The sequence below is a fragment of the Theropithecus gelada genome, chromosome 9 (genome assembly GCF_003255815.1).
Source record: "Theropithecus gelada isolate Dixy chromosome 9, Tgel_1.0, whole genome shotgun sequence".
NCBI classification, from domain to species: Eukaryota; Metazoa; Chordata; class Mammalia; order Primates; family Cercopithecidae; genus Theropithecus; species Theropithecus gelada.
The window spans coordinates 50,979,755-51,001,339 of NC_037677.1; positions in this window are offsets into that span (position 1 = coordinate 50,979,755).

Below are 21,585 nucleotides of genomic sequence, written 5' to 3' on the forward strand. Positions count from 1 at the left end.
ACAGCACTGAGTTCATTGCCTCACAATTGCTGTGTTCTCCCTCTCCCAGGGCCCAGAGAGGCTCTCTGTACCACAACAACCTGGGGAGGGAGGGGTGATATTAGAGATTCAGGACTGTTTTTTCTTTTACTTCACTGCCTCTTGCAGCGATTTGAAGTTAAATCCAGGTGCTATGAGAATTCACCTGATTTTTCGTTCTTAATGAAGGTATTTTATTCTGTGTAGATAGTTGTCAACTTGGTGTCCTTGCAGAGGAGCTTTCTATTCCACTACCTTGCTCCATCTCTGTCTGGAAAGTTTTCTTAAATGATAAAGTTCAAGACAAATTTAATTAAAAAACATTTTTAGTTGTCCAATTCATGCATTTTTGGTATCTCCCTTGCCTGTTTTCATTTTTTCATAATGCTTTAAAGAACAGTTATTTAGATCCATTTCATTTTGATGCCCTTTTTTAGCAATGCATATTCTCCTGTTATTATTAATAATTTTGCCTTCATATCTGTGATTGTTCTTGTCCTTCTGTTTCTTTTCCTATATCTTTTATCATATTCTATTCTAGTTTTGCCATCTCGCCCTAAGTTTCTGTGTCTGCCTATATCTGCTTGATTTTATTGACTTTTAAATTAAATTTGAAATTGCACAGAGACATACTTGTTTAGGACTCTCTATGCTGTTATTCTTAATATTGTTATGGTGACTATGCTTCCTATGCACTTTAGCTTTACTTATTGTTTCTCATGTCATCTTTCATCCCATGATTGTCCTTTTTTGATTACATATTTCTGAAGGAAGCAATTCATTTTCTGAAGCCATTATTTTTACCAAGTTTATTGAATGAAAGGCTAGATCTGTGCCTCATATTAACAGACATATTCCCTAAAAATCAAGACAGTCCATGTGGCTACTTTTGTCTTTTGTGAGTAACCAGTAGATGGAAACAGGTAGAAGATTGAAGGACCAATTATAAACTCTTATTTCTTCATTTCTTTTGACATCCTTTCCACAACGGTCAACATTTTTGGAAGACTGTGTGTTATTATTCTCATTAACTTTATTGTTTTGGCTTGGTTTCCATTAGACAATAAAGAAAAGGCTATTTTATATGTCCAACTTCAAATTAGAAGTTCACAAGAATCATTTACAAGTGTGGGGAATATTATCTTGTATTCTTATAAATATTCTGTTCTTAGAACTAGACCACAGATGTTGCAATATAAGAAACCAGATTTTGCAATATAAGAAACAAGAAACAAGATTTTGCTGTTATGGCAATCTAAATTTTCTGAGTATCTTGCCTAAAAGAAGGAGGGGAATGTCTCACTGTGGTAGGAGAAAATGTGGTATCAGGTAAACATACTTGCTTATATTCTAAAATAATTTCTCACATGGTCTGCAATTCCTTTTCTATTTTTTTCTTCAACTTTTAAGTTCCAAGGTACATGTGCAGGATGCGCAGCTTTGTTACGTAGGTAAACCTGTGCCATTGTGGTTTGCTGTACAGATCAACTGATCACCCAGGTATGAAGCCCAACATTTGTTAGCTATTCTTCCTGATGCTCTCCCTCCCCCGCCCCCCACTACTACTTTTCCAAGAAGTGATGAGCAAGATAGCTGAGGAGAAGCTGTGTATCTAGGTCTGAGCTTAGGCATAAAGAATACCAGATTGGCTGCTGACTTTTTAACATCTGTTGATATCACGAGAACAGCAACAAAAAAATCGGAGACTTAAAATATTGTAGTAAAGGCCCAAGGAAATGATGCATTATTCTTTACCTTTTGTTGATATATCTTCTTAACTTTCCTTTTGGTTGAGATCCAAGGCGAGTTCTATGGCCACACATATCAATTTACCAGAGAAAATCGCTATCTGAATGCATCATACTAGGCAATCAAAATGGGAGGCTTTGCTGTGCATGCATTTTGGGGTGTGTGTAAGCCGATCCTTTGAAATGGGCCTTGACGGAGACTCTCATAGGCTCTAAAGAGCATACTGATGGATAAGATGTGGGTGGAGAAGGAAAATTGGAGAATGATGCCTAGATTTCTTGTTCGAACAGTGAAGTGGATAGTTACATCTTTTAGTGAAATCAAAAATACAGAAGTGGCAGCGGGTCTGAGAGTATAAAAAATGAGTAAAGTTTTGGACAAGGTAAATATCAAGTGTCTGAGGGATATCATGGTGATGTCCAGTAGGCAGTCGGATATATGGTCAAGGGCTCAAGAGGGGGTTGTGGGCTGGAAAAGAGATTTGGAAGTCATCATCATTATGCCAAGGGCTTGTCAAATAGAAAATCAAGCAAAGGCCCCAAGATTCATTCTATATCAAACACACCAAACAAAACACCAGGAAATTCTTTCTGCAAACAGTGCATTTCTCTCTGAGGAAGGACGTTCTAATAGTGGGAAACTTTAAGGTTTTAAAATCCATTGCAGTCCCCTTGTGAGGTGTAGCTTTTGATAAGTGATAATATTATCTCTGTGCCTGTAACATAAAAATCTATATTTAACCAAGTAAAGTCATAATGCAGATAGTAAAGAGAAACCAGTACACAATATTTTAACTTAATGAAACCAACTTAAGTATTTCATCCTGGTCTCTGTAACTATTGACATAACCTTTAAAGAAAGGAAGTTATGAGAAAAAGTGGGAAAAGGAAGACTTCAAATTTGTGTATAAGTTTGTGTGTTTTTATTGTAATAAAATATAAATAACATAAAATTTACCTTTTTAACCATCTTAATTTGTACATTTAGTGGTTAAGTATATTCTTAACGTCGTACAACTATCACCATTATGAGAAATTACTGCTAAATGGGTAGAGAGAGATTCCATTTGGCCTCCCCCACCAAAGAAAAAGTTCTGAAACTAGATAGTGGTATATGTATTTTAGGTAAAGTTTTATTTTAACAAGAAGCAAAGTAAAGTAAAAATTTATGGCCTTCAGAATGGAGAGGTTTGAGATCAAATCCTTCTCTTTCAAGACTGGGATCTGCCCCTCTGTGTGAGGCATCTCTCAAGGCTTCATTTTATCTTCTATAAAAGGGAATAATAGTATCAAAAGTATAGGTTTGTTATGATGATAAAATCAAATTGTGTGGATGTATGTGTTTATTACAAAATAGGCATTTAACACATGTCAGTTTATTTCAACTACTGGCCTCTGCCCTTAAAGCCTAAAGGGAAGTTGTGTGTGTTTCTTGATAACTGTACAACAGCCAGCCATCCCCTGGCAGTGCCCTGTTCTTCAAAGTTTAGCATCTCACAGGCAAAGGAAAATAGTTGAATCGAAGGAAGCAGTCAAATGAATGGCAAAGGTTTACCATGTCCTAATGGCAGAAAGGCAAGTTCATAGAATATTATGTAAATGAATTTTGAAATGTTGCAAAGAGATTTAGAGGCTCTGCAGAATTCCGGGAGAAGTTGCTGAAGTAGTATGGAGCTTAATCATTAAGAGATAATGAGGCTACAGTTGAGAAGTCTAAAGAAGGATTAGATATCTTACTGACGAATTAGGAGAAAAACAAAAGGCAGAGAGGACAGAGAGAGACAGAAACAGAGATTGATTTAGACAGATTTAGGCATGCATGCAGTCTATTTTTCTAGAGAAAGATGCAACATCATGTTTATCCAAAGGCCAGGGAAATGGGTTAATCAGGATGGGGGCCTGGCTTTTCAATTTCCTGGAAACACAGCTTTAAGAAAGGAGAGGTCTTGAAGATCTTCGGGGCTGAGGGGAGGGCGGTGACTGTATCTCCAAGAAACAAAGAGAGAAGAAATGTTACCTACTAATCACAAGAGTGATTTGTTACAATGCTACCCCTCACTGTTTGGAGCTAAAAGAGTAAGTTTTAAATTTGCTAAAAAAAAAAAAAAAAATCAACTTTTCTGGTCATTGTTCATTCATTCATTCACTGATGCATTAATTTATTTAATCAATAATTAAAATTTAAAAATCTATTATATGCAAGATCAAAGATATTCCAAAACTTTTCATTAGGTATTGAGTAATATAAAAAAATAGGAAGGAGGAAAGACAAAATTTTAGCGTGAGAGAAAGGGTCAGACACAAATGTAGGGAATTCAGAAAATTGAATCTGTTTTCAGACATACCTGAATGTGGAGTCAGGAGACACAAATGAACTTCCCCAAGTGCACAGTTCCCACACAGATAGATCTTACTTTTAATAAAACGATCAATTATATAAAACGATCAATTATAAAACTTGGCTATATGTGCTTTGAGGCTTAACTAATATTTTCTCAAAAACACAATTCCATGAATGGTAGATCATTTCAATGTTTTATCTATAAATACCTCATTAATCCCCTATGTGTCAGGAAACAAAACTATTAGTGGTTCTGCAAGTATGCTGTGCATTTTCCTGTGATGTCGCCAGGGCTCTGGTTTAGAAATACTGTGTTAATTGGGTTATGGTGAAGTTACATTTAACTGTGGAAATTCAGCTAAACAACTCACAGGAAAAGGTTGCGGTGAGCCGAGATCGCGCCATTGCACTCCAGCCCGGGCAACAAGAACGAAATGGGGGGGAAAAAAAGGTTAAAGAGTGGGGAAGAAAGAGAGAGAAAATTCTTGAACAGCTAACATTGAGCCCATGTGACATTTTGCTCAAGGAGATTATGTCCAAGAGTGAGCATGAGATTGTAGTAACCCCACTGGTCTCATCCCCAAATATCTATTGTTCATAGAATGAAGGGCAGTACTTCTACTGTTAAAAGTGATTTCTCAGTTAAAGAGTTAGGGGAAGTTTTTTGAGATGGGAGTGTGAAGGGAATTCTCCAGGGTATGGAAGTCAGAGTCATTGTCCCATCTCCTGGAGCCGCTTTAGTCTTTAAGATTTATCTTTTGGAACTATTGGTTTCTTCTGTAATATGGATTTTCCAATGAAAACACCTCTCTACTTCTCCCTTAAAACTCCCACTTTGCTCCTTGATGACCCAACTTTCCTGATCCTTGTCTCTGGATTCTTAGTACAACTAGGATTCTGATGCAAATCTCTGGGTGGCCCTGCCATGCTCTCCCCTGTCAGTGACAGCAACCAGAGGTAGGGCTGTCCTCTTGTTTCTTTTAGGGTATTATTTTTTTAACCACATAGGTACAAATTGATATTATTTCAGCACTAGAGATTTGATATTATCACATCTACAAGATGACTTTGATAGATATTTAAGGACTAGATAAAGTTTTTAACCCATAACAAGTACATATTTTCTATGAGAAAATGCATTCTTCTTCAAGAAATTATCTTCTCTATTATGTGGCAGGGTCCACTTGTAAAGAATTCTGTATGAAAATAGAATCCAGTTTAATCACTGAATTATTTTGTTCATAATAGCAGAAAAAATCTAGGAACTACAAGCAAAAGTATACCCCCTTTAAATAATACTGAGAGGTCTTTACTTTGAATAAAGTAAAAAGCTTTGGCTTCTGATGGAAGAAAAACATTACATAGTATTATCTCTGATACATGCTTTGTCATTAGTACATACTGCATTTAGGGATCACTGGCTTGCATGAAACAGGAAACCCTGCGAGAAAAGAGGCCCACATATTTCTTTATGTGAACTACTATCTTTATTTGAATTTAAGTGAAGCCAGGCATGGTAACTCACCTGTAATCTCAGCACTTTGGGAGGTTGAGGAGGGCAGATCACCTGATGTCAGGAGTTCAAGAGCAGCCTGGCCAACGTGACAAAGCCCCATCTCTACTTAAAAAGAAAAAAATTAGCTGGGCATAGTGGCTCACGCCAGTAATCCCAGCTACTCAGGAACCTGAGGCATGAGAATTGCTTGAACCCACGTGGAGGTTGCAGTTAGCCAAGATCTTGCCACAGTACTCCCGCTTAGGCAACAGAGTGAGACTCCATAACAACAACAACAACAAAAGAATTTAAGTTGCCATCTATTATAGCGTCATTATTTTATGTATTACTGAAGAAAAAAATGCAGTCCAATTCTGACACTGTGCTTTCTTATGTAGAAATTTTATTTTAAATATAGCTAGACATAGAATCCTAATATACATCATGCTTCTCAATTCCATAACTTTCTGAATATATAATATCTTTTGTTTTAAGCCTCGGTCATTGTGTATTCTTTTCAAGGACATTTTAAATGGCAGCTAAGCTTACCACATTTAGTACCAAAGATGTGTGTAATACAAAGTCAAAATGATGATACTATGAATAGCTATGACCACATTGCCCACATCAAGCAATAACAACCTACCCCACAAGTAACTTCTGGCCTGCTTGGCTGATGTGGATTGAAATACTCCATCAACTCTAAGGATTATCAGATTTCATCAATTGGTACTATGTAAACATAATGTGCATCTTGGAATTTTTGAAATAGTACTCATATAATAGAACAAGCTCTCTGCTTTGATTGTGGTGAACGTCTTAAACTTAAAGGTAGCTTTGCTCCAGTCAAATAATGGACAAATATGTGGGACAAGAATTAATGCTGAAGAAATTGATTCCAGCATTTAGAAATGTGTCACCATGACAGGAAAATCATTACCTCCAAGGGATTTGCTGCTTGTACCTGGTAACAGATACCAAGCCTGCCCTTATAGAAAGAATACAGTGATGTAGTGAAATGTTGAGAACTGAGAGGGCAAGCTGTTTCTGGTAACATTGGTGGCTAACACTTGCTTAGGCAGGGTTTGTCACGCATTATTTCTATTAGACTTCATAGCAACCTTTTGAGTTAAGAGCCTTGTTAGTATATCTTATTGATGAGGAGCTGAGACACAGAAAGGTAAAATAACTTGCCTGATATTCCAAAGCTAGTAAACAGAAACACGGAATTCAAAAGTAAGCAGTCTGATGGCAAAGCTCAAGAGTATTTTCTACTCTTCTGTACTGTCTCCAGGCAAGTTAGCTTGGGCCAGTAGCCATTCTCTTTATGTGCCAGGTGTTCATAAATTAGGCATTTGTGAGTTGGGAAGTGGCTCTGCAACTTTGGCTTTATATCAGAAACCATCACAACTCTCTACTGGCTTTGCTGTGGAATCAGTCAATGCAGGTGCACTTGGTATTAGAATGATTGAGAGTGAATTCAAAGCACTCATTTGTTTTTATTTATATGTTTTTCCTAGGAATTTTTTGTTTATGGCCTTTTAAAATTATTTTTTAATTATAAAATTAATAGATCTCATTGCTTTTTTTTTTTTTTTTTTTTTTTTTGAGACGAGGTCTTGCTCTGTCGCTTAAGCTGGAGTGCAGTGGCATGATCTCGGCTCACTGCAACCTCTGCCTCCTGGGTTCAAGAAATTCTCCTGCCTCAACCTCCTGAGTAGCTGAAACTACAGGTGTGCACGACCACATCCAGCTAATATTTGTATTTTTAATAGAGACAGGGTTTCACCATGTTGGCCAGGCTGGTCTCATTGCTAAAATTTTACACAATATAGAAGCATGCAATATAAACATGAGAGATATTCCTTCTCCCCTTCTTCACTATTCCAAGGGTAACTCAATGTTAACACTTTTCTATTTATCTTCTATGATGACTTTTATATTCAAATACATATACATTTTAAGTTTTATTAAAATTATACCAAATTATTTATATTTTTGTGAAACTTGCCTTTCTACTCACCAATATAGTATCAAAAGAGAAACTCAGTTGGATCCATGTCAGGTAATAATGGAAATTATTGGTTCGTGTATTCCAAGCAAAGATTGAATGACTGAGTGATAAGAAAAGAAGGATGGAGCTGGGCCTCATATCTCCTGGATCCAATACCTTGAACGCTCCTCTCTAGTCTCAGATTCTCACAGATTGTCAGTTTGATTGGTCTCTTTTATTGCAAAGTAGATTACAAGATGAACAATATGGGTACCAACAATTCCCAAGTAGGGCACTGGAGGAAAGCCAGTCATTCTTTCGCAGTTACACTTCAAGAAATCCAAAGTATGACTCAGATTGATTCAACTTGTGTTAGGCATTCATCTCTATGTCAAGCAAGTATATGTAGGAGACTGGAATATCATGACTGGCACACCTTTATTCAGGTACCCTATCCTGGAACATTTAATAGCAGCCTAAGGAACAGTATCATAGTAAATACCCTAGCTTCCACTCAGCATCTACAAATCTGCTCTGCTTAAAGGTTTCTTCTTGGTGCTCATGTATCTGGCTACACCAGGGCATTTTGCAAGACAATAAAGTGTATTGATTACCTTCTGTTTTATATTTCTTCCTTATACTAATTATCTTGAATGATTCTTCCTCATCTCTGAATCCTGCCTCCAAGGATAACAGCAATAAAAAAGTTAAATAAATTGCTAATTTATATAATGACCTGTTTATGTATTAAATTTAGAGTTAAGTAAATGGCATCAAGAAGGATGAGTACCAAGGCTTCCCTTCTCCTCACTTCTCATGGTTTCAATGTATGTGCATTAATTTGCTGCTCAAGTTCCAAGTTGTCCAGGAACATTGACATGTACAGAGATTTGTTTTTATCCACAAGTAGCTCTTGTTCAGCTCTTTATAGTCAAAGAAATAAAACTAATATGCTTTATTCTCTGTAATTTATTTACATGCTTAACATGTTTTAAAACTCCTTATGTTTCAGGTCTTGTTTTAGATATGGAAATGTAGGAATACAGTAGTTTGTGGTTATTTATTTGTGGTTTTGCTTTCCACAGTTTCAGTTAACTGTTCCTCCATGGTCTGAAATATTAAATGAAAAATTCCATAAATAAAAAATAGTTTTAAATTGTGTGCCTCTCTGAGTAGCCTGATGAAATCTCATGCCCTGCCACTTCTTTTCACAAGGGAGGTGAAGAGGTGAATCATCTCTTTGTCAAGCATGTCCATGCTGTATATACACTATCTGTTCCTTAGTCACTTAGTTGCCCTGTCTGTTATTAGATAGATCACAAGAAGAAAAGGGGCAAGTGAAGTACAGTAAGATATTCTGAGAGAATGAGAGCGAAAAACCAAATTCACACAATTTCATTACAGTATACATTTAAAATTTGTCTATTTTATTATTAGTTTTTAAAATCTCTTTGTATGCTTAATTTACAAATCAAAGTTTATTGTAGGAATATATGTACACCTACAATATAAGAATAAAGTTAGTACAGAGAGTTCAGTACTATCTACAACTGCAGGCATCCACTGAGGTTCTTGGAATGTATGTTCTACTGATAAGAGGGGACTACTGTTCATATAAAAATGAGCCATTTGTCCTAGGAGCTCCTAAGCTAGTTGAAGAGACCAAGATGCAAACAAGTTAACAGGGCATGATGATGTTACAGCAGAGGCATGTGCAAAGCTTGGTGGGGCCACAAAACAGATAATGTTCCTCCAGGTTTGAGGGAAGACTTCTAGTATGTTTTTCTAATAGTAAAAATATGTTACTTGTGGTCAGAGAATGTTTTTCCTTGAGGTCTTTTAATGCTGTTAAGAAAAATTAGCTAATGTGACCCTCCAGGATCTGGTTCTCCACTTCAATTCCCATGCTCTGCCTCCTACACTCTAGCTATATTAGTCTTCACTCAGTGCACTAATAATTCACTGCTTTTACACTGCATGTTGGCATTGCCTGAAAAGCTTGTTCTGTGCCTTACATTCTTTACTTAATATCTCCACCTCTGTATCTATCTATCTATCTATCTATCTATCTATCTATCTACCTACCTACCTATCTATCTATCTAATAGCTACATTAGTACTTAGAAGTTCTTCCTCAAGAACTTCAGTCTACACAAATAAGTCAATTCAACTTTTTTTGGTAACATCTATCATGTGATTAGATGAATTATTTGTCCAAAAACGTCTCTTTATCACCAAGTCATCAAGTCAAAAGCTCTTTGATAGGAAGACAATGTTTTTTCACTTACCACAGTATAACCTCTGTCAATTATGATGTCTAAGACATAGTCAAAACTCAAGATACAGTAAAAGTTAAAAAATTATGAATAAATGAGCTTGGTAATATGAGGCAGATGAAATAGGAAAATATTTTAGGGGGAATAGAGGTTATTATATTCAATGTCTTTAATAAACAAAAATTATTCCATGTTCTAGAGATTGTATGTAATTTGGCATGTCTTAAATTTAGAGTGTCAAAGTAAAACCAAGAGAAGATAAGGCTGGGGAGGGGCTTATCATCAAGATTCTTGAATGACAAACCAAAGAGCTTGCAATATTTTTTCTGTTGACAGAGGATAACTACTGAAGGATTTTAAAGAGAAGTGGTATAAACTTATTTGGGCTTACAAAATAATACCATTACCAAAACATAAAGAAATTTCAGGAAATAGAAGACATTTGAAGACTAGTAAAATGACCTGTGTAGTTGAGGCAGACTCTAAGTACTTGAATATTCATGTAGATAGGAGGAATGTATATAATGTTAAGAAAGGGTAAGACTTTCTATTTTCTGATTTGAATGCCTTACAGCCTGATTGCTTTAAAAGTAGAGTAGAGATTATCACTCTAAAGATAAGTATATGGGTCATTTCTCCACTATATGAAAGAATGTATTATTGTGTCTTTAATTTGCATGAGAAACCTGGAGCCACAAGACATTATATTAAAATATACTTGTGGAATTGACTTCTCAAGACAGTATCAGGATTTCTGCTGACCCATTCCCCAGAAAAAACTAGCAGATTTTTTCTTTAAATAGCAATGTAAAGCCTTTAGACATGGTGCAAGAACAAACACCAAATGAAGAATCATATATTAAAGAAAAAAAATTTAAAGTTTAATAAGAAAAGTAAAAATCTGTAGTAATTGAAACAAGACTCTTTCCTTCCTCCCAGCTCAGTGAGATGGAGATTACACTCTAGAAACTTTAGCCAAGAACACAGAATACTCTCTGTCCCAAGCTCCCAATCAGACTTTCTTCTTATGAGGAGCAGAATGTCAGTATTTTTCATCATTCTCTCAGTTATCTGTTTCTGAGGCTAAATCTGAGTGAGTGCAGTTAAGAAGTGGGGGCTCCCTTCTTCCACCAGCTTCTTGCCTTGTGAAATGGAGTCTGCATCTTGAATACCGGATGCTGAGATATAGGAGCCCTGATCACTCTTGATATAGTATGTGAGGTGATGGTTCCATGCTATCAGAGGCAGGCCAAGAAGACCTCAGGCAGCTCCGACCCCATTCCTGCCCAAACCCTCAGGTCCTAGAGTAGGGGCATCAGAGAAAAGTTGGCCATTGTCCCTACCCTAACTTTAGAGTTTTGGCCAGAAACTTTGATATGGAGTTGGGGAGAGAATAGGACCTTAAAACAGAAAGCTCCTAATCTCTTTCTCAATAACTGACTTCATTTGCCTTAGAGTGTAGAAAAGGGCCCTCTCCAAGAGAAGTTCTTTGGTGAAAAGACAATATTCCTTTATTCACCACAGTATATCCCATAGAGGCTGTAGAAAAAGGCAACTGAGGTGAGAGTCAAGATACAGGCTAAACTGTGGACTGGCTAGTTTTCAAGAGAATACTGGAGAACAATATGACTGGGAAGAATCTTTCCGAGGTCAGAAAAAAATACCAACCATTGACCTCAGAACATATTCCTTCAAAGGGACCTTAATTTGATGGGATTAGTTTGCAGAGGGATTTATGTTCCAGAGCAGTTTCGAAAACAACAGTAGGAATGATTTGACAATTGGTTGGAGTTTAACAACCAGGTGTGGTTGGGGAAAAAGAGGAATGGAGCCCTACCAAAATTTCAGGGTAAATGTGAATATATCCGAAGATGTGCTTCCTTGAGGAGCAATGCAGAGAGCTTAGTACTATAGGAGGGAGGAAACCTGACCCATAAAGCAGGAAAAAAGTAGGTAACAAATTGCCTGCAAGAGCTACCAGATGTTGATATTATCAGCAAAAGACTAAACATGTTCACAGGTCTAAAGAAAACCATGATTTAAAAAGTAAAGTAACATCTGGTGGCAATGTTCCACCAAATAGAAAATGTCAATGAAGAGAAACTATAAAAAAATACTGAAATGGAAATTCAGAAGTTGGAAAGAACAGTAGCTGAAATAATAATCTCCTTTGAGGGGCTCAGATTTTAACTAGTAGAAGAAATAAGCAAGCATAAATGTATATGATACAGATTATGTAAGCAGAATAACAGAGACAAAAAAATTGAAGAAAAATGAAGGGTGCCTCAGAGAAATGTGGGAGACCACTAAGCACACGAGCATACACATGACAGGCCCTCTAGAAGGAAAGGAGAGAAAGGAATAACACATATTTTTTTTAAATGATGAAAAACTCACAAAATTTATTAAAAAATAATAACCTACACATCCAGGAAGCTCAAAAAACTACAAGAAGAATAAATGCAAATAAATTCATTAACAGACACATCATAGTAAATGTTCAAAGTCAAACATAAGGAGAGAATCATTGAAAGAAACAAGATAAAAATATTCATTACATATGAGAGAATAACAATAATTTTTATAGCTAATTTATTAGCAAAAGTAATAGAAGCAAGAGGTTATGGGGGAACATACTGAAAATGCTCAAAGAAAACATTGTCAGCCAAGAGAAGTCTTGTCCAGCAAGGTTTTCCTTAAAAATTGAAGGGAAAAAAACTTTCCCAGACAAATACAGAGAATTTGCGGCTAGCACCAGTGAAGGTAATTATATAATTACAAAGGATAATATAAATGCACACATTTTCTCCATTCTTCTAACTTATTTAAAAAGTAATAAAATAATATGTATTTAACGTATATTTGGAAATATAATATGTAGAAATGTAATGTGTATGTAATATATTTGCCAAAAATAGCACAGAGTGATGTGGGAGCAAAGCTGTAATGGGATAAATAAAGAAATACAGATGGCAAAGGAAAATTATAGCAATGTATATTTGGGTTTGTAACAGTGAATATAATATGTATAATAATAATAATACCACTGAAAGAGCAGAGGTAAAGAATAATAAAATAAAGGAGTAATGCTTCCATACATTACTGAAATTAAGCTAGTATAAACCTGAAGCTGATTCTGATAGGTTAAGCTGTATATATTAAATCCTAGGCCAACAACTAAAAATTAACTCAACATAAATGCTGAATAATTATTAAAGAAATCAATAGGTTTCATTAGAAGATATTTATTTAATGTAAAGAGACTAGTAGAAGAGGAATAAAGGAACAAAAAAGACAGAAAACAAAAAGCAAAATGGCACTTGTAAATCCCACTATATCAATAAAGGCAGAGATTGTCAGAATGGATTAAAAAACATGATCTCACTGTATTCTGTTCATAAGAGACACGTTTTATATTCAAAGGTACAAATAGATTGAAAGGAAAATAATAGAAAAAGATACATCATGCAAAACTCAGTCACAAGAAAACTATAGTAGCTGCACTGATAATCAGAGAAAATAGACTTTAAAATTTTTTAAAGTTATTAGAGATTAAAGATACATTTTATAATGATAAAAAGTTCAATTCGGCCGGGCTCACACCTGTAATCCCAGCACTTTTGAGAGGCTGAGGCGGGTGGATCATCTGACGTCTGGAGTTCCAGACCAGCTTGACCAACATGGAGAAACCCTACCTCCGCTAAAAATACAAAATTAGCCGGGCGTGGTGGAGCCTGCCTGTAATCCCAGCTACTTGGAGGCTGAGGTAGGAGAATCACTTGAACCCGGGAGGCAGAGGTTGCAGTGAGCTGAGATTGGGCCATTGCACTCCAGCCTGGGCAACAAGAGCGAAACTCTGTCTTTAAAAAAAAAAAAAAAAATTTCAATTCATCTCACGCCTGTAATACCAGCACTTTGGGAGGCTGAGGCGGGCAGATCACGAGGTCAAGAGAATGAGACCTTCCTGGCCAACATGGTGAAACCCAGTCTCTACTAAAAATACGAAAATTAGCTGGGCATGGTAGTGGGCGCCTGTAGTCCCAGCTATCTGGGAGGCTGAGGCAGGAGAATCGCTCGAACCCAGGAAGCGGAGGTTGCAGCAAGCGGAGATCACGCCACTGCACTCCAGCCTGGACAGAGATTCTGTTAAAAAAAAAAAAAAAAAAAAAAGGAATAGATAACAGTTATAACCACATATGCACCTAATAACAGTTCAACAAAATATATGAAGGAAAACTGACAGAAATGGAAAGACAAATAAAATTCAAGAATAATAGTTGGAGCCTTCAAAAGTTCACCATTAATAATTGGTAGAACAAGTAAACAGATGTTTAATGTAGAAATAGAAGGTTAGCACAACCCTATAAACCAACTAGACCTTACGGATATCTATAGAAAATTTTATTAAACAACAGCAGGATATACATTTTTTCTTAAATGCACATGGAATATTAAGTAAGCTTCAATAAACTGGAAATGATAGAAAAAATACAGTGTATTCTTGAACTACAATAAAACAGCACTAGAAATTGATAACATGAAAATATTTGGGAAATCCACAGATTTTTAAATTAAATAACACACTTCTAAATAGTCAATGAGCCAAAGAAGAAATAAAAGGCAAATCAGAAATACTTTGAGGTTGATAAAAATGAGGAGACCATACCAAAAATTATAGGATGCAGATAAAGCAATAGAGGAAAATGTAGAGCTTTATAACAGCAGAAAAAAGAACATAAAACTTAAAGCCAGCAGAAAATAGGAAATAATAAATTTAGAATGAAAATAAATCAAATAGAGAATACAAAAATAGAGAAAATCAATAGAACTGAAAGCTGTTTTTTGAAAAGCTCAACAAAATTGACAAAAAGATAAAAAAGAAAAGATTCAGATTATTAGAATACAAAATGAAATGTGTCATTACTACTGATCTTACAAAAATAAAAAGATTCGTAAGCTAAAACTATGAATAATTGTATGTCAATAAATTAGATGGTAGAGAAAATTGACAAAATCCTAAAAAGACCTAAACTATCATAACTGACTAAAAAAGAAAAAAAACTGAACAAACTTTAACAAATGAAGAGATTAAATTAGTAATCCAAAACACATACACACACACATCCTCCCAACACACACACAACACACGCAAAGAACAGCCTGCATAGATGGCTTCACTATTAAATTTTACCAAACCTTTAAACAATTAATGCCAATCTTCACAAACTCTTCTAAAAACACAGAATAGAAGAAAACACATTTCAGTTGGTTGAAACTTTCTACCTTTCAACCATGTTAAGAGTCCAATATTTCACTGTTACCAAAACCAGAGAGAAATATTACAAGAATAAAATATCGCACAGTAAAGTGTCTTTTATAAAAGACATTTTTATTGTAAAACACATTTTATTGTAAATAAATCATAAAGAAAAAAACTGCAATTATCTCTATTCACAGATGACATGATCTTGTATATAGAAAACCCCTGAGGATCTGCTACAAAACTGTTAGGTCTAACCAAAAAGTTCATCAAGTTTGTAAGATAACGAGAACAATGTACAAATATTTATTGTATTTATATACACTTGCAATGAACAATCTAAATTGAAATTAAGAAAACAAGCCCATTTACAATAACATTTGAAAGAATAATAATACATGGAATTAAATGTAATAAAAGCAGCACAAACCTGTTTTGAACACTACAACGCAGTTGTGAGACCAATTAAATAAGACCTAAATAAATAGAAAATTATCCTATGTTCATGGATCAGATTTAATATTATTAATATGGCATACACCCCAAACTTCTTACAAAGCAAAGGCAAGTAAAATAGTGTGATACTGACACAAAAACAAACATATAGTTTAATAAAATAAAATGGAGAGTCTAGAAATAAACTCATGTTTCTATGATCAACTGATCTTTTTGTCAATGCAGGGTGGGGCGGGAATTTTTTTCCACAAAGGACACTAGGGCAACTGCATGGCCATATGCAAAAGAATGAAGTTGGATCCTTACTTCACATCCTTGATAAATATTAGCCTAAAATGCAACAAGAATCTATATGTGTCAGCGAAAACTATTTAATGTTTGTAGTATAATTTGAGGTAGGATAATGCACATCTCCAGATTGGTTCTTTTTGCTTAGGATTGCTTTGGCCATTCGGTTTCTTTTTTGGTTCCATGTAAATTTTAGGGTTTTTTTCTAATTATGTGAAAAATGATGTTGTTATTTTTATAGAAGTTACATTGTATCTATAGATTACTTTGAGAAGTATGGTCATTTTCCTGATATTGATTGTTCCAATTCATGAGCATGGGATGTTTTTAAATTTGTTCATGACATCTATGATTTCCTTCAACAGTGTTTTTTTTTTTTTTTTTAATTTGAATTTTTAGCTTTAGTGGGTACATAGTAGGTGTATATATCTATAGGGTATATAAAATGTTTTGATAAAGGCATGCAATGTGAAATAACCACATCATGGAAAATGGGGGATTAATCTCAAGTGTTTATCTTTTGTGTTGCAACAATCCAATTGTACTCTTTTAGTTATTTTAAAGGTACAATTGAGTTATAATAAATAATAACAATTGTACATTTTTAAATAAATAAAGATGAATAATTGTTGTGCTAAAATAGTAGGTCTTATTCATCTTTCTTAGTATTTTTAGTGTACCCTTTAACCATCCCTATCTACGCTTAAACCCCCAACTACCCTTCACAACCTCTGGTTACCATCCTTCCATTCCCTATGTCCAAGAGTTTAACTGTACTCATTTTTAGATCCCACAGATAAGTGAGAACATGCAATGTTTGTTCTTCTGCACCTGGCTTATTTCACTTAACATAATGATCTCCAGTTATATCCATGTTGTTGTAGATGACTGGATTTCATTCTTTTTTTATGGCTGAATGGTACTCCACTGTGTATGAGTACCACATTTTCTTTATCCATTCGTATATTGATGGACACTTACATTGCTTTCAAATGTTGGCTATTGTAAACAGTGCTGCAACAAACATAGAAGTGCAGATATTTCTTTGATATACCGATGTCCTTTCTTTTGGGTAAATACCCAGCAGTGGGATTGCTGGATCATATAGTAGCTCTATTTTTAGTTATTTTAGGCTCCTCCAAACTGTTCTCCATAGTGGTTGTACTAATTTACATTCCCCCAATAGCATATGAGGGTTTCCTTTTCTTCACACCTTCACCAGAATTTGTTACTACCTGTCTTTGGATATAAGCCACTTAAACTGGAATGAGATAATATTTCATTGTAGTTTTGAGTTGTATTTTTCTGATTATCAATGATGTTGAGCACCATTTCATATGCCTGTTTGCTATTTGTATGTCTTATTTTGAATGTCTCCTCAAATTTTTGACTCATTTTTAATTGAATTATTAGATTTTTTTTCCCATGGAGTTGTTTGGGTTCATTACATATTCTGATTATTAACTCCCTGTGACATGGGAAGTTTGCAAATATTTTCTGCCATTCTGTGGGTGGTCTCTTAACTTAGTTTTTGTTTCCTTTGCTGTGCAGAAGCTTTTTAACTTGATGTGATCCTGTTTGTCCATTTTTGTTTTGGTTGCCTGTGCTTGTGGGTTATTGCTTGAAAAATTTTTGCCCAGACAAATGTCCTGGAGAGTTTCTCCAATGTTTTCTTTTAGCAGTTTTATAGTTTGAGGTCTTAGATTTAAGTCTTTGATCCATTTTGATTTGATTTTTGTATATGGTGAGAAACAGACATCTAGTTTCATCCTTCTGCCTATGGATATCCAATTTTCCCAGCACTATGTATTAAAGAGACTTTTTTTTTGGGGGGGGGCTATTGTTGTTGTTTTTTGTGTTTTTTTTTCCCCCAGTGTATGTTCTTGGCATCTTTGTTAAATATGAATTCACTGCAGGTGTGAGAATTTGTTTTTAGGTTCTGTATTCTATTCCATTGGTGTATTTGTCTGCTTTTATGCCAGGATCATGTTCTTCTGGTTACTACAGCTCTGTAGTATACTTTGATGTCAAGTAATGTGATTCCTCTAGTTTTATTCTTTTGGCCTAGGATAGCTTTGTCTATTCTGGGTCTTTTGTGGTTTCATATTAATTTGGGGGTTATTTTTTTCAATTTCTGAGAAGAATGTTATGGGTATTTTAATAGGAATTGCATTAAATCTATAGATTGGGTAGTATGAACATTTCAACATTATTGATTATTTGACTTTATAAACATGAATTTTTTTTCAAATTTTTCAATGTTCTCTTTAATTTCCTTCATGAGTCTTTTATTATTCTCATTGTAGAGCTCCTTTACTTCTTTGGTTAATTCCTAGGCTTTGTTTTTGTTTGTCACTATTGTAAATAGGACAACATTTTTATTTCTTTTTCAGATTGTTCACTTTGGCATATAGAAATGTTACTAATTTTTGTGTGAGGATTTTATATTCTGCAAATTTACTAAATTTGTTTCTCAGTTTTAATAGTTTTTTTTTGTGGAGTCTTTAGATTTTTATCAAATATAAGATCATATCATCTGCAAACAAGGATGTTTTGACTACTTTCACTACAATTTGGATGCCCTTTATTTTTTTTCTCTTAGCTGAACGCTCCAGCTAAGAATTACAGTACTATGCTGAATAACAGTGGTGAACGTGGTCATCCTTGTTATGTTTTAGATTGAAAGGAAAGGCTTTCAGTTTTTTCCCCATTCAGTAGGATACTAGCTATGAGTCTGCTGTATGTGGCTTTTATTATGTTATGTTTCTTCTATCCCAAGTTTTTTGTTTTTTTAAATCATAAAAGGATGTTGAATTTTATCAAGTGCTTTTCAGCATCAACTGAAACAATAACCTTCCTTAAATCCTGGAGATACATTTCGCTTGGTCATAATGAATGATTTTTCGAATGTATTGTTGAATTTAGTTTGCTAGTATTTTGTTGGGGATTTTTGCATCAATATTTATCTGATATATTGGCCCGTAGTTTTTCTTCTTTGTGTCGTTAGTTTTGGTATCAAGGTAATACTGGCCTTGTAGAATGAGCTTGGAAGTATTCCCTCCTCTTCTATGTTTCAGAATAGTTTGAGTAGAATTGAGTAGCTCTTCTGTCAATGTTTGGTGGAATTCAGCAGTAAAGCCATCAAGTCTTGGGCTTCTCTTTACTTGGAGACTTTTTGTTACTTCCTCAATCTCATTACTTATTTGCTTGTTCAGGTATTTATTTTTATTTGTCTCTATTGTAAATAGGACAATATTTTTATTTCTTTTTCAGATTGTTCACTTTATTTGGTGGGTTGTATGTGTTATATGTGTCTAGGAATTTGTCTACTTTTTTTAGATTTTCCAATTTATTAGCATATAGTTACTCATAGTAGCTACTAATGATCATTTGAATTTCTGCAGTATCAGTTGTAAAGTGTCCTATTTCATTTTTGATTTTATTTATTTAGATCTCTCTTTTTTTTCTTAATCTGGTTAAAGGTTTGTCAATTTTGTTAACTCAGTAAATCAACTTTTTGTTTCATTGATCTTTGTATTGTTTTCTTCCTTTCAGTTTCATTTATTTCCACTCTGATCTTCATTATTTCTTTTCTTCTACTAATTCAGGTTTACTGCTCTTGCTTTTCTGGTTCTTTAAGATGCATCATTAGATTGTTTATTTAAAGTTTTTCTGCTTTTTGATGTAGGCACTTATAGCTATAAACTTCCCTCTTAGTGCTGTTTTACTGTATCCCATAGGTTTTTGTATGTTGTGTTTTCATTGTCAATTGTTTCAATAAGTTTTTCAATTTCCTTCATAATGTCTTCATGGACCCACTGGTCATTCAGGAGCATGTTGTTTTATTTCCATGTATTTATATAAAATTCCTCTTGTTATTGATTTCAAATTTTATTCTATTTTAGTCAGAGAAGATGCTTATTTCAAATTTTTGAATGTTTTAAGACTTGTTTTGTGACCTAACATATAACCTATCCTTAAGAAAGATCTGTGTGCTGAGGAAAAGAATGTGTATTCTGCGGGTCTTAGATGCAATGTTCTTTAGCTATCTGTTGAATTTATTTGGTCCATAGACCAGAGTAGGTTCAATATTTTCATGCTGGTTTTCTGTTTGGAAGATCTGTCTAATACTAAAAGTGTGGTGCCAAGGTCTCCAGCTATTATTGTACTGAGGCCTATCTCTCTCTTTAGCTATAATAATATTTGCTTTATATGTCTGAGTCTCCAGTGTTAGGTGCATATATATTTAAAATTGTTATATCCTCTTGCTGAATTATCATTATATAGTGACCTTTTAAAATCTCTTCTTATAGTTTTGGTCTGGAAATATATTTTGTCTGATATAAGTAAAGCTACCCTTGATCTTTTTTTTTTCCATTGGCATGGAAAATCTTTTCCCATCCCTTTATTTTCAGTCTACCTGTGTCTTCATAGGTGAAGTATGTTTCTTGTAGGCAATAGATCAACGGGTCTTGTTATTTTATTCATTCAGTTACTCTGTGTGTTTCAATTAGACAGTTCAGTACATTTACATTCAATGTTATTACTGGTAAGTAAGGACTTACTCCTGCCATTTTGTTATTTTTTTCTGGTTGTTTTGTGTTCTCTTTCTTCTTTCTTTTCTTCCTGTCTGCCTTTAGGGAAAGTGATTTCCTCTGGTAATATGACTTAGTTTTTTGCTTTTTATTGTTTGTGTATCCATTGTGTATTTTTTGGTTTGACGTTGTCATGTGGCTTGCAAATACTATCTTATAACCCATTATTTTAACCTGATAACAAAGTAACAATGTTTGCATAAACAAACAAGCAAAAAGAAAACTAATTAAAAACTAGATGAGATGCCTTAGCTTTATCCCCCACTTTTTAACTTTTGCTGTTTATACTCGTGTCTTACTGTACCATATATCTCTTGAAAAGTTGTAGTTATTATCTTTGTTTCATCATTTAGTCTTTCTTCTTAAAATAAGAGTAGGTTATACACCATTGTTACAGTGTTATAGTACTACGTGGTTTTGTTTGTTTGTTTGTTTATTACCAGTGAGTTTTGCACTTTCAGATGATTACTTATTGCTCATTAATATCCTTTTCATTCTGATTAAAGTACTCTCTTTAGCATTTCTTGTAAGACAGGTCTGGTGTGGATGAAATCCCTCAGCTTTTGTTTGTCTGGTAAAGTCTTCATTCCTCCTTTATTTTTGAAGGATATTTTTGTTAGATATATTATTCTAGGATACAGTTTTGTTCTTTTTTTTTCATTCGCTGCTTTAAATATGTCATGCCACTCTCTCCTGGCCTGTAAGGTTTCCACTGAAAAGTCTGTTGGTAGACATATTAGAGCTCCATTGTATGTTATTTGTTTCTTTTCACTTGCTGCTTTTAGGATTCTTTTTCTTTATCCTTCATATTTGGGAGTTTGACTATTAAATGCCTTGAGGTGGTCTTATTTGGGTTAAATCTGCTTGGTATTCTATATCCTTCTAGTACTTTGATATTGACATCATTCTTTAGGTTTGGGAAGTTCTCTGTTATTGTCCCTTTGAATAAACTTTCTATCCGTATCTCTTTCTCTATCTCCTATTTAAGGTCAACAACTCTTAGATTTGCCCTCTTCAGGCTATTTTCTAGCTTCTGCATGTGTGCTTCATTTTTTTTTTTGGTCTCTTCTTATTGTGTATTTTCAAACAACCTGTATTCAAGTTCACTAATTCTC